The following is an 18,591-nucleotide window of genomic DNA, read 5'->3' as shown; positions in this document are numbered from 1 at the left end:
TAAAAAAAAAAAAAAAAAAAGAAAAAAACAAATCATGATGTATGTTTTTATTGATTATTATTTAAGTAATCATTGAGTTAGTTAGTAAATTTATGATTAATTATATTATTAAATTGTTAATCTTTGATTCCAAAGAGCCATACGTTCTCATGTGTAATTAATTAATTGCAATTGTAATTATTATTATTATTAATTCTAATTAATGTGTAATACTTAATTACTCGTTAATTGCATTACAAATTATATGATAATATGTATTGGTTTATCATATGTTATAAATAAATATAAATATAATCAATTATATATGTATGATTTTTAAAATTTATTTTGAACTATTCATTTTGATGACGCTGGGAATGCACCCTTATTAATTATTCTTATTATTTGCGCGGTAAATTTAAACATTTGAAAAATAAATTATAAGAAATTGGAGAAAGACAAAAATCGTATGTCAATAAAAAATGGCGGCAGAATGTGATAAAAAAATATTTAAAAAATTAAAAAAAAAACACTTGAGGGTTTTAACAAACCTTGATGGAGAAATAATATGCAGAAGGGTGTCCTAATACACTTGAAGATTTAATTTAAGTGCTCCAAGTGCATTGCAGCTAAAAACGTCACTTAACTGCTATTTCCCTACCAGACGATGCCTGATGAGTTTGCTCAGGAGCTTGGAAGTTATCAGCACCAGCAATTCGCAATGATACTGAAGATAGCAGACGTCTAATAATTTTTTGATTTTTTTTTAGACGATAACCCAGAAGAAAAAAAATTGCACCTGTAGTTTTTTAAATTTTCTACATGTGCATATTTTTAGTTTTTTTTTCTTCAACTTTAATTGTTCAAAAAAAAATCCAAAAATTTTGAATTGTCTGCTAACTTCAGGATCATCAATTCGCAACACTTTACACTAGCACTGAACACTCAACACTTAACGACACCACAGACACTTTGCACAGTTTGAATTTTACAAACAGTGCACATTTTAATTAAACAATTACTATGAGCAATAAATTTTATGTATAATTTCGCGAATTAACTGCAATACTGTTTCAAATTAAATGTGAAGAAGGATCTGGACGACTACTGCCATTGTTGATGATACTGACTGTCGCTATCGAACCGCCAGTTGATACAAAGCATTCGATTTTGCGACTCATTCGACCGCCCCCACTTTAGCAAAAATTTGAACGTTGAATACAACTTGGCGCGAAATTTCACAATGGAAATTTAATAATTTTATTAAAATTTATTTGTCTCAATAATATTAATTCGACTACAAAATTTCTGAGTATATTTTTTTATCTAATTAATATATTTACGTGTCTCCTGATTGACACAAATAAATTTTAATAAAATTGTTAAATTTCAATTTTGAAATTTTGCGCCAAACTGTATTCAACGTTCAAATGTTTGCGAAAGTAGGGGGCGGTCGAATAGTCGCAAAATCGATTGCTTTGTATCTACTGGCGGTCCAATAGCAGCAGTCAGTATCATCAACAACGGCAGTAGTAGTCCATATCTTTCTTTACGTTTGAATTGAAACAGTATTGCAGTTAATTCGCGGAATTATCCATAAAATTTATTGCTCATAGTAATTGTTTAATTAAAATGTCCAGTGTTTGTAAAATTTAAACTGTGCAAAGTGTCTGTGGTGTCGTTAAGTGTTGAGTGTTCAGTGCCAGTGTAAAGTGTTGCGAATTCCTGATGCTGATAACTTCCAAGTTCCTGAGCAAAATCATCTGGCATCGTCTGGTGGGAAATAGCAGTTAAGTGACGTTTTTTTGGCTGCAATGCACTTGGAGCAATTTAAAATAAATCTCCAAGTGTATTAGGACACCCTTCTGCATATTATTTCTCCACCAAGGTTTGTTCAAACACTCAAGTGTTTTTTTTTTTAATTTTTTAAATATTTTTTATCATTTTCTGCCGCCATTTTGTTTTGACACACGATTTTTATTTATAATCCTGAAGTTAGCAGGCAGTTAAAAATTTTCGAATTTTTGTTTCAACGACTTAATTTAAAAAAACAATAAATATAAAAATATGCACATGTAGAAAATTTAATAAACTATAGATGCAGTTTTCAAATATTTTTTTTTTAATAATTCATTGTTTAAAAAAAAAATCCAAAAATTATTGGACGTCGGCTAACTTCAGTATCATTTTTTATTTTTCTCCCATTTCTAATAATTTTTCAAATATTCAAATTTACCGATCGACAGCAACAAAGTAATTTTGACCCTTATTTGTCTAGATGTCGCTACAGTCTCACATTTTTCCTCAGCTCATTGAAAATTACGACAATTGATACTCGATTATCCTCTTCAATTCAACTCGTTCCTTTGTATCAATACGCTTACAGTAACAAAAAAAAAGTATTCTTGAGTATCTACTCTTCATTACTCAGTAAAATAAAAATAAATTAATAGGTTAAAAATTCCAACATCAATAAAAAAGTAAAAGATGACTAGACCGCAACATAATGAATTATTTGTTGATTCATCAAGGATATCTATTGTCTTCTTAGTACTGACAGACACAAAAGTTAAACTACGGTGGTTTCATTGGCAATTCCCATGCGACAATGATAACTAAGTTTTTCGTTAAGTTGAGAAGCACACAAAGTCACCAAGTAAAGCATCAGCACCAAAATCAACTCAAACTTGTAAAGAAAATCGTCACCAAGAGCTTACCTTAGCAACTAGTACTAGTGTAACTAGTAACTGATAAAGACAGACATTTTCGGAAGTTCGTATGTTCGTACCAAGTTGTATAACAAACTTTACTCAGGATTGGTAGCCCAAGGGATGATGGTGGGTTTGGGTAATAAAGTAAAAGAGCAAGAATCCGCTATAGAGAACTAAAGGATCCTAAGTCTTGAGAATTTCAGATAAAAGATAACGGATCAATCGTAAAAAGGTTTTTCTTAGGTCAGGGATATCTCTATATATTATATATCTAATATAAATATATCTATCTATATAAAAAAAAGCAACAAAAGAAATTTCAACGATTTCATCCCAACTGCCGACATCAACGCGTAAGTTTCTATCATATTTTTTATAGTAATATCAATTATTATGATCCAAAAGTTAACATGATACTCAAGTTAGCCGACGTTTGATAATTTTTGGACTTTTTTAGAAACGACAAATTATTAAAAAAAAAAATATTTTAAAAAATTGCACTTCTAGTCTTTTAAATTTTCTACATGTGCATATTTTTTATTTTTTTTTTCTTCAAATTTAATTGTTAAAAAAAACCCAAAAATTTTTAATTGTCTACTGACTTCAGGATCGTAAGTTAACAGACAATTAACGATTTTCGGATTTTTTTTTTTCAACAATTTAATTTAATTTAAAAAAAAAAAAAACTAAGTATGTGCATATTTAGAAAATTAAAAAAACTGTAGGTGCAATTTTTTCCAATATTTTTTTTTTAATAATTTATCGTGTCTAAAAAAGTCCAAAAATTATTAGACGTCGGCTAACTTCGGTATCATCGATTATTAAGATAAATTTTATGAGTGTGAATGCAGCAGACATCTGAAAAATTAAAAATTATTAATAAATAGAGTAAATAATGAATAAAACAAAATTTAAAAAAAATGCACATTTAAAAAATTTTCAAATTGGTAAGTGCATTTCTTGTTTATATTTTTTTTAATTATTTACTCTATTTATTTATAGTTTTAAATTTGTCTGATGTCTGCTACATTCACACTCATTAAATTTTTACAGTTTATCTTTTGAATATCAAGAAATTTTAACTTTAATCATAAGTACAATTACAATTATAACGAAAGTCGTAAACTGTTGAATCAAAAATGCTTCTTTTGATAAGAGTAATTTTTTTTCTCGGTATGTGTCATTTTTAATAGGAATATGATAAAAATGTAGATACTGGCCAGATGTTCTTGAGTGAAAAAATTTTTGAGATATTTTTACTTAAGAAGGGTTCGCACTTTTCTCTCTATTACACTCAAGCCCACGAACGATACTATCTTTGTTGCACTTGTGCAGTAAATGAAAACTTTGGCCGAGTTTTTCTCTTAAACAAACGAATATTATGAAACAATTAGAGCGAACTTCGCTAGATTAGACAGTAGGGCATCAATGTGCGGTCTGTGTTTTGTGTTTAGAGGTTTTGTTTCCGAAAAAAAACCCAGCCGAAAATATCTGATAACCCCTGTTAAGGACATTCTTAGACAATACCCCCCACCTTTTTTAAATTTTCAAATACCTTGAAGTTTCAACTGTTGGTTTAATAATTTTTTAAAATATGTATTACTTGGAGTCGACCTAAAATTATAATTACATTAAATATACATTGACGAACTTGTCATAAATTTATTCAAGCGCAGATAATTTTGAAAGCTGGTACGAACCGAGTTTTTGAATTTTACTTATGTACCTGAAGATCGTAACGTTTTTCGCCCTACGAAAAAAAAATTTGGATAGTAAAAAATCTACTGGATGACTAGATTTCTAAAATATTTCGCACTTAGATGCTAATATGTCAGCCGAAAATCTTAAGCCAACCCTTAACTCCGAAACTACTCCTTAAGCAGTCAAATTTCATCAACTTTTTTCATTTTCGTTGTTCGAAAAACGTTCCGATCTTCAGGTACATTTTTACTTTTCTTTTAATTTATTGATCAATTGGTATGACAGCAAATTTTAAAGCCTCCAAAAAAATGTGCAAGATCAATTTTTCCGTAAGATTTTCATTATTTCGGTGACGTAATTAGAAAAGTAAAATTTGAAAATTCGGTTAGTGCTGCCCAACCTTAAGGACATTCTTACACAACTTTCCTCACTTTTAAAAAACACTAAATGACCTCGAACTTTCATAACCGATCAAAGTTTTATCAATTAATTAATAAAAAATTGTAGCATCAATTGAAAAAATAACAATTTCTCCAAGATAGGGTAGAGATACGTCTTGTGCCACTTTAGGACCAGTTTTGGCCACTTAAAAAATTTTAATAAAATAATTTGTACTGTACGCAATGACATGATTAATTTTTTCAATTCGTTCAAAGAAAATTTAATTACTACATTATAATAGAACTTTATTTTATAATTTTTTACTGATTAGAACAAAATATTAAATGTCCAAAAATAGAGCAGTGGCCACAATTAGTACTTTGGTAAAAAAAAAAGTTACTAAACCAACAGTTGAAATGTATTTCTCATGGTTTACATCAACGTTATGAGGTATGACTATTCAAGATTTCATGATATATATTATATATTTTTGTTTTACAGTAAGTTATAATTATTTACTATTATCTTTTACTTTTTATTTTAATTTTCATTGTTATTAGCCCGCATAAGATAAGAATCAGTCACTTCCCAATCGTGTTTTAAAAAGTTATTTTTATATATTTATTTATTATTATTTTTTTTTTTTATTCCCGGCGTTTTACTAAAAGTCATCGACATATGGTGTGACTTTTTTGAGTTTATTATATAAATACAATTGCAAATGACCTGAAACAGCGGAAATGTCGACAGTACCAGTACCATCAGGCCTCTATGGTCTTATGTATGTAGCGTAATACTTATAATATATAGTTATACAGTTATATAGTTGTATTGTAATCATCATTACATCTTCTTTGTCGTTGTGTAGTTGTCGTTGGTCGTTGTTCGTCGTCGTCGCGCGAACGTCAAACAAACAACCAGCAATTAAATGCAAATATAGCTAATGCATTCTGGGTTGAAGATGCAAGTCACGAAGCTCGTTATGAGGATACATCAGTCTATATACCTTTAGTTTTTATGGCGTTACTGTACACTCAACTTGTATATTGTTGTGGCTATTTCTTTTACCTATCTCGGATAGTATATATTTATATATTAAATAATCTTTAGATATATAGATATCGGATCGTGTTTTTTCGTTAATACTTTTGGTGACTCGAGATTATAGATAAATAATGATATTAATACTGTTAATAATTCATGATGATTACAGATAAGTCAAGTTTTTTGATGATCAAAATATCATTCGTAATTGGAATTTAACTCTCATATTTTTTTTTTTTCTCTATCGAGTTTTGAATTTTATTTCAAGTATAGTCTCATAATAAAAGTAGAGAATTCGATTTTTAGGAACCAGTTTCAGGATTAGTCAGGAGAAAAATTATCTGTCTGATTTTCAAACAGTACCCGATAGGGGAGGGATAAAAAACCCCGATTACATACGTGGGCTTTATGAGAGACCCGATCAGGGCAAGCTCCAATTTTCAGCCTGATGTGTCACCTGGCCAGGATTAAATACACGGAGAAAAACGAAGGCAAAAAATGTACGAATTTTTATTATGCTGTCTACCAAATTTGGAACAGGAAGTTGAGTGGTCAAAAAATTATTATGCTGCACTATAATTATTGTGAGCCTCAAAAAATGTTGTATTTTCTACTGTAATTCCTTATTGAGACAAATAATATTCATTACAATTTTTAAATGTATAATATTTTTTGTAGTTTAGTATAATAATTTTTTGGCAACTCAACTTCCTGTTTCAAGTTTCGTCGACAGCATAATAAAACTTCGTAGATTTCTTAAGCCCATTTTTCTCCGTGTACAATACCCGACTTTGGTAATTTGTATGATTCGGCATAAATAATAAAGACGATTTTTAAAAAACAGAGCAAATGAAAAGATTTGAGATAATAAAAGATTATTTGAAAATTTTTTTCATAAAAGAATTTCACCAATTTTAGCTTCCGATAAAAATTGGATGAAGACATCCCTAAGAGCTCATGCACGTATTTTTACATGGCTCTAATTAATCATATTTTTTTTAATTAGAAGGCGAAAAATTCTTATTTTTCAAAGATGCATAAAATTGAGATTTTCAAAACTAATGCAAAACAAAAAAAGCTCAACTTTAGACGGTTTGGGATCTAGACTTTCTTACTCTCTAAACATAAATAAGTGAATATTCACTAATTCTGAGTGCCAATCAAATCACTTTTTGAAATTAGTGGTTCGGTTTGCCCTTGGAATTAGTGAATATTCACTTATTTTCACTAATTCATGTTTAGAGAGTAGCTAGTTTTTAAATTGATAAATATTGTCGAAAGCTTTTATTTAAAAAATAATGAAACATTATTTGGATACATCAGAACTATTATTGAAGATTTTATAAAGGTATTATTAAAATACGCAGGTATACATTTTGTAAATGTTGGTCATCAAAAACTTTGAGTTAAAATGGTCTGGTACTAATATACTCCAATATATATATAAATTGTATAGAGAAGAAAGAGATTGAGATAAAGGATAAATGGTCCATTACTTTCAAATAATGTAACATAATGGATGATGTACATATACACTTAACTCTTAACACTGTAAATCTAGTATAGCAGTGAATTGCGCCAGAGAAACACAAAATGAAGCATAATCCAGGGATTACAGTACTATGTCATGTGCTATGAATTATTTGAGATTGCGCTTGCGTCGACTGACGGCTTGCGAAAGATAGATCATGAGAAGCAAAGCAAAGAGGAGGATTGGAAGATGGCAAGAGATTAGGAAGAAGAATGAGAGAAATATATAAGAGAGGGAGAAAGATATTCGATTACCAGAGCAATAAGAAGCCATCCTGTGTATCCCGGAGAAGCTCGGTAAAGACTTAGCCGTTTACTGCGGTTCGTATACTCTAACTCTACACTCTCTACTTGTATTGAGCTTTTATATATATTTCTAATATATTATTCTTTATCTTGACGGCAATGAAATCAGAACGTTCTTATCGCCGTCAAGACGCTTAAACCATACACGAGAGACTCTGAGCTTACGTATTACCGCACCCGTTTATATTCTTTAGGGATCAATAGTGTTACACCTATCTCATCTCATGGGAATATAATATCATATGTATATATCTTATATTTCTTTATAGATAAGCCTCTTTACCAACAGATCTTTTCATTAAGTTCAATACAAATTTTTTATAAGAAAAAAAATTTAATAAATTTCTAGCTCTAGCTAAAGATTGCAAACATCTCAGTTATCAAAGAAAAATGTAGCTTTGGAATTGCCCTGTAATTTTCGGCTGACACATTAGCACTTATGCGAAACATTTCAGAAATCTAGATCGATCTAGATACTGGATCATTACTATGGATCCAGTAGATTTTTTTCTTTTCATTTCGTTTTTTATATTCGTTACGCGAAAAATGTTCCGATCTTCAGGTACATAAAAAAAAGAACAATTCTAGTTTTATTTTATGAGCAAAAAAACGAAATTTAATTTTTTTTGAGTCTTGGATGGTTGCAATTAACGAAATGGAAATGGATAGAACGTAACAACAAATAACATATCCGGGTTCTTGATTATTTAATAACAGCCATAATCATAATTATAAATAGTCCCAGGTATAATTATATTAAACGATTAGTGAAGTAATATTGTATATTTGCTTGGATAATTGCGTAGGAACTAATGTTCTTATTTTCAAACTGTACAGTCTGAATTATCTAAAACTTATCAATATTTAAACGATACTTGTTTGCAATATTGGTTTTTCAAAAATGCATTAGTATATTTGAAGTTTAAGAATTTTATACGAAAATTCATAACTTTTTGAAATTAACATTTAGTTTTACTGAAGTAATTGAAGGAAAACAGTGCATAATACCGACAATCGAACACTCTGTACATAAAAAACCAGAGGCTTACATTGAAAAAGTCATTACCGTCGGTCTTTCTAAGATTTCACAAAATAATCGTTATTACCACAACCCAAGTAACACATTCTTCAGCAAGATTCTGGAGCAAAACCCCTAGTCACTAGTGCCTTTTTCTACGTATGGGTCTTGCGCAAGATTATGTAGCAAGAAATCGTCATCAAGACTTGTGCATAACTTGCTCAAGGCATTGTATACAAGAATATTGAAGAAGTTAAACCTGCGATTAAAAAACAAATTATTCGTGAGCTTAAAGTACTTCATGATTGTAATTTTGTTCATATTGTTGGATTTTATGGGGCATTCTACAGGTAATTTATTTAATAATTAAACCCACAAGTAACACATGCTTGAGCAAGATTCTGGTGCCAGTGTCTTGAGCAAAACCCTTAGTCACTAGTGTCTTTTTCTACGTATGGGTCTTGCGCAAGATCATGTAGCAAGAAATCGTCATCAAGACTTGTGCATGACTTGCTCAAGGCATTGTACACAAGAATATTGAAGATATCTTAGATGCGGTGCAGTTTAAAAGTTTCTGGCGCATTTCTTGCACCAGTAACTTACGGCAGGTACTCACGCATGGCTTGCTCAAGATCTGCTCAAAGCTGAAGGTCAATTTTGAGCCTTGAGCAGATCTTGAGCAAGCCATGCGCAACTATTTTCAACTATAGTCTTCCTCCAGAATTGAGTTATCATCTGGCACGAATTTATTGTGTAAGGCTTGTACTAGACTTGCTATTGAAATCTAGCCACAATAAGTATCTGCAGCAAGACACATAGGTAGGAAAAGACACTAACGTCTATCGAACTTGAGACCAGGCTTGCTCAAGCCTTGTACAAGATTGTTGTTTGGGAATTAAGATTTCTAGTCTTAATTTTGTAGAACAAAAATATATATTTATATATTCTATTAAAAGAAACAAAAAATATTCGGAAACGAATTGATCAAACTGTCGACGTTAAAAAGATTCTAAATTACTAGAAATAGTGGATTATTTTGTTTATTTTAGTTGCATAATATTATTTTGTTTCTTTTAGTTGCATAATTTTTTAAACTTGAAAAAAAAAAAAAAATTACAAATTTTACACAAAATATGATTGTAGGCAATAAAAACGTGGGAACCATTCAGGTAAAGGATATTGTGATACATTTTAAGTGGAAAAGATACAGAGCGATAAATTACTCATACAACGTAATTGGCTAACCCTACAACTGTTACGGATGAGTAACCAAACGGCACGTGTTTTCACGGTGAATAAAAAGAAGATGATCTCAACTCGTCGATGGATCGTTGCGGGTAAATCAACTAAATAACATTTCTGATTCGTTTCACCAGCGAAATTTCAAGGTATTTATACATACATATAAACAAAGGTAATATGAATTTGTTTCGCTTTTGCGCGTGCAACATTCATAGAAAAAATAGCATCGGAAAAATTACAGTCTTTAGTGCAAAAACAAATCACTTGTATAAAAAAGTATTTACAATTATCGACACCAATTTTAACTTTCTAACGTATAAGGAACCCTGTTTGCTCTTAAGGACCAAAAAAAGTCCTATGCGAAATTCTAATAATTGTTACGTCTCAGAAACAATGAAATTTTTACAGTTTCGAAGTAGAAAGACTTGGCTCATTTTTGAAACTGTTATAAATCCTGGATATCGTTTAATTTTTCCACTATTTTATTTTCCGTGTTCTTCTTATTGAGATATTGAACCAATCGCAGCCATATAATGTATTATTACATCAAATGCTATATGTCGGTTCAATAAATATGTTCAATACAAACGACGTGACATGTCGAGTCAACTGAATCTCAACCAAATATAACTCGGTAGTTCAATGCCGATAGATATCAAGAATGTGGGGGACCACCTCATGCGCGACGGATCGTATACACCAACCACGGGTACAGCGGGCACCCACCCTAAACAATGCAACCACTCGGGCACAAGCATTTAATTGTATCCGGTCTTGATTCCCTTGTCATACTCTATATTACTTAGTATATATACTTTTGCGAACGACTCTCTCGTTAGACAGTTCCTGAATCTTCTGAAAATAGCTACCTATGTGCTTCAATGAATAGTTGTCAAGTTTTATGCAATATAATGAGAATATTTTCATCATTTAAATATTATTTTAACTGTAAATTTACTATAAATAACAATAGCTTACTTTTAAACGTTAAAAAATTTAAACGATTCCATAAATTGTCGATACCGCAATCGAGAATTATACCGAATCCAGACGAACGAAAATTTACGAGATCAAGACAAGACTTTTTTTATCTTTTCTTGACTCAAGTGAAGCCTGAATTTAAAATTTTTTGCTGAAGTAAAAAGCCAACATTTTAATTTTGTTTATTAAAAAAAAAAGCCTCTAGATATTAAATTTTCTAGTAAATATAATAAATTAAATTTAAACGATTTATAATGACGTTATTTTAAAACAAGATAGCGGAAAATTTTGATGAAAAAAAAAAACACTGATATTAATTTTATCCGATATGAACTTAACTTCAGGGATTTAGTCGGTCCATCTTTTTCTTTCGTCTCTGCACGTTCCACTGGGCGCGGTACGTGTAATGTATTTTAAAAGCATTCCCTTTTAGGGCAGCGTCAAAGCCGATGTAAAATATGATCAAATAAAGCGACGGGCGAAATTAGATTTAGCAAGCAGCTCTTTCCCTCTGTCTCTATATACCCAACAAGCTCTACCTCTCGAGTCTCACCTCTCTAATAATATATACTGAAAAATCGTGTGAAAACGTTCTCACTAATATTATCCTCTGCCATATACGCTTTTGTGTGCATCTATTACGTATAAAAATACATTTTCACAATGCTTGTACATTGAAAAACTTTTTTTTTATTTAATTAAAGTCGACATAAAAAGTTTTTTAACTGTATGTTAAATAACTATTTATATATATATATTTTTTAATTTGTCATAAATTATATAGAATACATATTGCGCTATTTTTTAATAGCTTTTAAGTAATTGCTCAACTGCTTATACCTCGACAAAAATTTTTCAAAATTATGACTCTCCGAAAAGGTTCTCTTGAAGTAAATTACTATAAATTCAATCAAAATAGTGAATATTTACTATTATTATTATTAATTATAGTATATAGTTCATTTTCCCTGTAGCGTCTTCTTACATTTGTGTCTTTCATTTAAGGAAGTTCACTCGCAAAACGACTTTTCTTAGGAATGCGATGAAATTAAAACATGAGATCAACAAAAATGTCTAATATTTAATGAAAAAAAAAAACGAAATTTTTTCACCGCTTCCCGGGTCATAATATCTAGCCTCGTCGAACCCAAGTAAGCCTCAATCCAGCCTCACTGAGTAAAAAAATCATTTTGAGCCTCAAATGATGTTCAAAAAGCCTCAATGAGCCTCAAATGAACCTAGTCTCGACTATATAATTCGAATTCGATTAGTATTATTTGAGGCTCTTTGATCACCATTTGAGGCTCGTTAATTAAGGCTCTTTGAGCATTATATGAGTCTCATTGAGACTTTTTGAACATCATTTGAGGCTCAAAATGCTTTTTTTACACAGTGAGGCTGGATTTAGGCTTACTTGGGTTCGATGAGGCTAGATTGAGGCTAGATATTATGACCCGGGTTGTAAAACGAGATATTAACAATCAAAAAATGCATAGTTAACATGCTAGAGATCTACCAAGTATAAAAAAAAAAAACGTATAGTTTCCTGAATATCTTGAAAACGGTTCTTACCATTTTTTTGAAAAACTTATACACTGGCGAATAAAAAAATTAGAATTGTTTTCAAGTAAAACTCGGAATTTTTTGACCGATTTGTTTAAAAAATATTTATTTTTAAAATATAAATAATTTTAAAACACTTGACGAGTGGCGGGGTACAGTAATCAGAACTTGGCAACGTTTAAGGGAGTATTCTACTTTGAGCGCTTCAAAAAAAGACTATTTTTAATGAGATTATGAATAAAGATATAGATGTAGGGTTTGTTAGGCTTCATAAATACTCTATTGAAATACATTTTAAAAAAATTTATTATATATTTCATACACTTCTAACATACAAAAACATCATTCGAATACAATGCCTCGATTAGCAAGTGGGTCTGCGCTTGGTGTTAAAATTTCAAAAATGGACAATCTGAAACAGAAAATTTTTGAACTTTTAGATTCAATTTATCACTAGCAACCGGTTGAATTAGAATTTTTAATTTGCATGCAAAAATAACAAAATGGCGGCAAAAAAAAGTAAAGCAATTTTGTGTTACTTTTTTTCCCGCCATTTTGTTATTTTTCAATTTTGCAGAGCTTTGGATTTTTAGAAAATGGAATTTTATGCAATACGATTATTAATATTTAATGTTTAACTGAAAAACAAAGAAATCGTTTTATTTTATTCATTTCAAATAATTAATAATAGAACGATATTTATTGATAAGAAAAATTTATGAATTAGGACCGCACCGTTTTACTAACTAGCAGTAACTAGGTCACAATATACGTCGTATTTATTTCAATATCATGTATATATAATTATCATCGAGATTATGATCATAATATAGTGGAAATTGAACGTGAATTGTTAAAATAACTTTTTAATCCTATAAAAAACAATCTGACCTATTTTTAGATTAAACTAAAACTTTTTTGTAGTTTTTTTAAATTAAAATTCAGGGGTAAAAATTTATAATTAATTTTCTTTTCTATCGGTTAAATTTTTAATTTTCATCGATTTTGTTGACTGACTAAATTTAGTTATTATTAATTATACATATATAAATATCTTTACAGAAAAAAACGGATTTCTTAGCGTAAGAAATATTTTTTATCATGAATTAAAGACAAAAATTTTTTTAGGAGTAGAATAAATCTCTTGATGCAAGAAATTTCTTTTTTCCCCAAGAAAATTTTTATTTTCAATTTATGAAAAAAATTTTTGAGGCAAGTGAAAATTTTTTCGCCAAAAAATTCTATTTCTCTGTGTAAATAAAAGGATTTTTTGGATGAATCAGAAAATATAAATTTGGATTTAAATCCGAAATAACTTTTTAGTGACAATAATTTTTATTTAAAGTTTTGATATTGAAATAGATGTTAATTGAATGCTACAATATAGAGGAATATTGTTAATGATTATTTTCATTAATGACTTGAGCGTCCATAGCAGGCGATATAATAGCTAGCGCGTTGTGATGGAGCAAATGAGTGGAGGTATGGGGAAAGCAAGAGGATGGCTGATATAATTTTTGCTCGTTTGATGTCTTTAATAGAATCAAGCGCGTACCTAGTGTAGTGTAGTGTAGTATAGGCGCCACTCAATTTACCGGGTGCGACTAATGGCTGTCGGGTAGAGACTGCACCAGTATACCAATAGGACATAGTTGAACTCTGTATATAGAAAGCATACGACGAACATATTTAACGCCACACGTTTGTTGCTCTATTGTGTCTTCAAAGTCGACTTTATAGTGACAGGTCTATATTTATACTGCACTTGAATTGTGCGTTACAAAAAATATTATTCAATTAAAGTCCATGTGTTATAGTTAATTTGTTTATATATAAACTAATATAATGCCTTTGTATATATTATTTCAATATAACTTTTAATTGATTTGCTTATGCTGACATGGACACAACAATAATTATACTGCTAATTTTTTTTTCATTATAAATAAAAATCTGATAATGCCCATACAAAAAAAAAAAAATCGGCCCATTACTGGGTCGTGAATGGCTGCCAATTTTCAAGCATCGGCCGAAGATCGGCTAAATATCGGATGATAACGGTATGCCTAGCATGGCAGTCGCAAGCATTCGCCAGTCGTGGCGATCAATCATCGGCCAAAGCTTGGTATCTTGAAATGATGTAGCAATACAATATTTTTTTTTTTTTCATCTAGAATCCGCTTGTATTTTGTCGAAATTTAGATTTTCGGGGTCATAAATGCGCCCATATATATTGTCTTAAAATTATTAAAAAATGATACTAGGTGATTTTAAATTTGCCGGACCCTATCGCGCCTCAGACATCTCATCGTTCCGTACTTCTTCCTATACAATTTACAAATATGATAAATATTTAATAATAATAAATACACAGCAAAAAAGGATTTTTCGGCGCAAGAAATTTTTTCTCGCCTCAAGAAAATTTCGTTTTCATTTCAGAATGAAAAAAAAATTTCTTGGGGCAAGCAATAATTTTTTACGTCAAGAATTCCTTTTTTTCTATATATATATATATATATCAAAATGTTAGCACTTAATTGTGGCAAAATTGTTTATCAATCTTATTGAATAGTGTCATAGTTTTAAAAGCAACATAATTTTCTCACGAGCATCAATAGTTTACGCATTACATCTACATTAAAGTCTACATCCCGTTAATGGTGCTTTCATTATCATGCCATTCTTCTCGGGAAATCGTACGGAATGATATAACCCCCTCGAGTGAGTGTATTTAGTTATATTCCCCGACGCACAGAACCTAAATGTTTGATATAACCGAATGCTATTGCGCAACTTCTCTCCTTCCTTCGTACTCTATATTCTTCACTCATCCTCCAGTTTTAGCATCCAGAAATGCGTTTTCACGCCAATTTGTCTCTCCGGAAGCTTTCACGAGTCTTTACGCCTCGCTCCATCTCTCCCTTACTCACTTTTCCCACGTATACATACCGAGTTAGCCACGCATTTCCTTTCCTTCTTCCACTCATCAACTCTCATCATTCAATCTGGATGATTTTTATTTATTATTATCATATATGTAGGCATTACAACATATTTTGTATGTACTTTCAATTGTCCCTAATAACTTTAGCTAATAACGCTAGTGGGCATATATTAGGATGCGTTTATTTTTCATTTGATTCTTAAAATCATCACTATATCAGACCGATTCCAAAATATCGGCTATTTTTTTTTTAAGAATACCCTCGAAAGTTTCAGTAGGATAAAAAAAGACGCCTGTTTAATCCATAGATCCATGTGTTCAAAAATTATTTGAGCTTGAAGTCAAATTTATATAGCAAATTTCGAGATCTTTTCACTTTTCCAGCGAAATTATCGGACTTATCACAAAATACCATATAATCTTTTTTGTAGGCAATTTTGTTCCCTACAAATTATCTCTGATAAAGTTTTTTCAAATTCCGCATTACTTTCTAGTAATTTCCATTATAATGTCAAGCTCTTGAAAACAAACGTCTTGATCGATTTCAAAAGCTTGACATTAAAATGAAAATAACTAGAAAGTTATGCGGAATTTGAAAAAACTTTATAAAAAATAATTTGTAGGAAACAAAATTGTCTGCAAAAAAGTGTCTATGACATTTTGTGATAAGTCTCATAGTTTCGCTGGAAAAGTAAAAAGACCTCGGAATTTAAAATAGATTTGACTTAAGGGTGTAGTCTAGTTGGTCATTTTTGAAAAATCGTTTTTGTTTTTTTACATTTTTTAAATGTATATGTATCCGAGCATATTGTGCCAAATTTTCTTGGAGATCCGAGCAGTGTAAGTGTATTTTTCCGAATCTAAAGGTCGACAAACACGATTTTACGCGTATCGAATATGTGAACCGCCATAGCTTGGGCGCATCAAGAGAGAGCAGAACGGAAAAAAAGAAGGTCAAATTAGAAGCAAACGAAAGTTTTGAACAAGAAAAAAACACTTTGTACGGTGCAGGCATCGCAGATTAAATTTTGGTAATTTTTTTTTTTATTCAAAAACACTTTAAACGCGTTTGTCTCGAAACTACGTTTTCGCCGACGCCAATCACGGTTTCTCCGGAACCCGTGAGCTGATCCTTCGGAAATTTTAACCACATATTCTATACACATAAGTACTTACATGATAGACTAAATTCATATTAAAATTTTGATTTTAACTAATTTTTTTTACAAATAACAGCGAAAAAAAACACTCATTTTTTTTTATTTTCGTTAGTTAAAATTAGTAAAAATGGTCCAAAATTAATATCACTAGTCTATCTCGTAGCTACTGTCATATAACGAATCTAAAATTTTAGATGTGTGTGTTAACACTTCGATTTTTTTATTTTCACATAAGCCGTAGCTGAAATATCGTGATTGAGCCGACTTGCCTTTCAATTATGGCGCTCGGTTAGAGTACACTTTTTGTATGAACATACTTATAAAAATGAATAAAGAAAATTTTTTTTTTATAATCCAAGACTTCATTTATCATCCCTAACAGTGTTTGTAAACTTATCTCTCATAGCAAGCTCGCAAGAAATTCCCAAAAATAAACTATTTTTTTAGCCTTTGAACTAGACTACATCCTTAAAGCTCAAATAATTTTTGAACAGATGGATTTATCAAAAAATCACATAAGGCTATTTTTGTAGAGCATTCAATTTTCTACGATAGTACGTCCTATGTTTATTTGTACCAGCCGAGGTATAAAATTCGGAACTTGAAAATTTCTTCCCCCTTGTTTTTTAAATGGGAAATAGAAAATTGCAATCAGAGAGTCCTTATTATTGCAAAAAAAAAATTATTTTACAAAAAAACTTTATTTTTTATTTAAATTTATAGTTCTTGTAAGTTATCTTAAGAATCAAAAGTGTTTACACATCAAAAGAAAGAAAGTAAATTCTAAAGCTTAAAATATATTTACGACCTGTATATATTTTTCAACGAAAAATTACTTTTTACGAAATTCTTATAGATATACTTCAATATTTATAAATTCAAACTTTTTTATCCACAAATTTTTTTTAATATTATAATTACATACAACTTCTTTGTAAAAATAATTCGCATTTCGTCGACTCGGTTATAAAAATACCAGCAAAAAAGGTCCTCACAAAAAATGATATGATCTCAAGTGAAAACAAACAACTAGACTCTTACTCGACTCATTTATACTATAATCTGATAATAAATTATTATTTATAATTTTGATGAAATAAAATATAAACCACACATCACGGAATTGAATAAACATATGGTTACACTGATGGATTTTTAACTCAAGTATTTTTGTCTGCTTTTCTTAGTTGACTTTCAATGATGCAGGTCGGTTATTATTTTGAGAGTCATTGTAGCCATTGAAACACCTCCACCGCTTTGAGTACTCAACGTCACTCAATCAGAGTTGCGAACGATGATTCAACTTAAATCATCAGATACTAAACATTATACATTATACATAGATATAACTTGAGATATACTTAACATAAACTAAAATACCTCATCTATACTCACGAAAACATAATAAAACAATTACGTATTGTATTCGAATTCAATAAAAACATCTATAGACTGTCAAAAATTTTGAGTCCGCGATGCGGTGTCAATGATTTGGTGTTGAAAATTTCCAACACTGCCGGTGTGAAAGTTACATGACGCACGGTGTCAAATTTTGGGCCGTGTGAATTAGAACGTTCATACCACCAATGGTGTAAATGTATAAGTTCTTTATTTAAAACTCTCGATTACTTCGACACTAGGTATTTAGTTTTTATTTTAAAGTAAATCTACATCAATGACAAAAATGATATAGTAGTGTTACAACCTCTATATTATTTGGTTATTTTTTCACCATACCTGTGTCGAAAGTTCAAATTCCTGCCCGGTTTAGAGAGAAGAAAGTCTTCTTTTATTCTTCTCACAAACAGAGGCAAAAATTTAAACTTTCAGGTACAGATCTGGTGAAAAATTGTATATACACCACGGAAGTTCATTCATATCATCATATCATTCAAGAACATTCATAAAAGTTCAAATTTACCAAAGTTCAAATTGCGAAAGTTCAAATTGTCAAGTTCAAATTGGTTAAGTTCATTAAGTCGGTCACCAAAAATTATAAATACACCACGCAGGCAGGTAGGACGTCTCAAT

General features: G+C 30.3%; 1 long non-coding RNA gene across 1 annotated transcript; it reads left to right on the top strand.

Moving 5' to 3' along the window:
* The first annotated feature begins 2,370 nt into the window (after nt 1–2,370).
* On the top strand, nt 2,371–10,052 carry LOC130667570 (uncharacterized). The gene is made up of 3 exons (XR_008989863.1): nt 2,371–3,043; nt 7,184–7,667; nt 9,814–10,052. It is a non-coding gene; the product is annotated as an uncharacterized LOC130667570 (long non-coding RNA).
* The last annotated feature ends 8,539 nt before the right edge of the window (nt 10,053–18,591 follow it).

This window comes from Microplitis mediator, chromosome 1 (assembly GCF_029852145.1).
Source record: "Microplitis mediator isolate UGA2020A chromosome 1, iyMicMedi2.1, whole genome shotgun sequence".
Classification (NCBI taxonomy): Eukaryota; Metazoa; Arthropoda; class Insecta; order Hymenoptera; family Braconidae; genus Microplitis; species Microplitis mediator.
The sequence above is the reverse complement of the archived record's forward strand: the minus strand, read 5'-3'. Positions and strand labels throughout refer to the sequence as shown.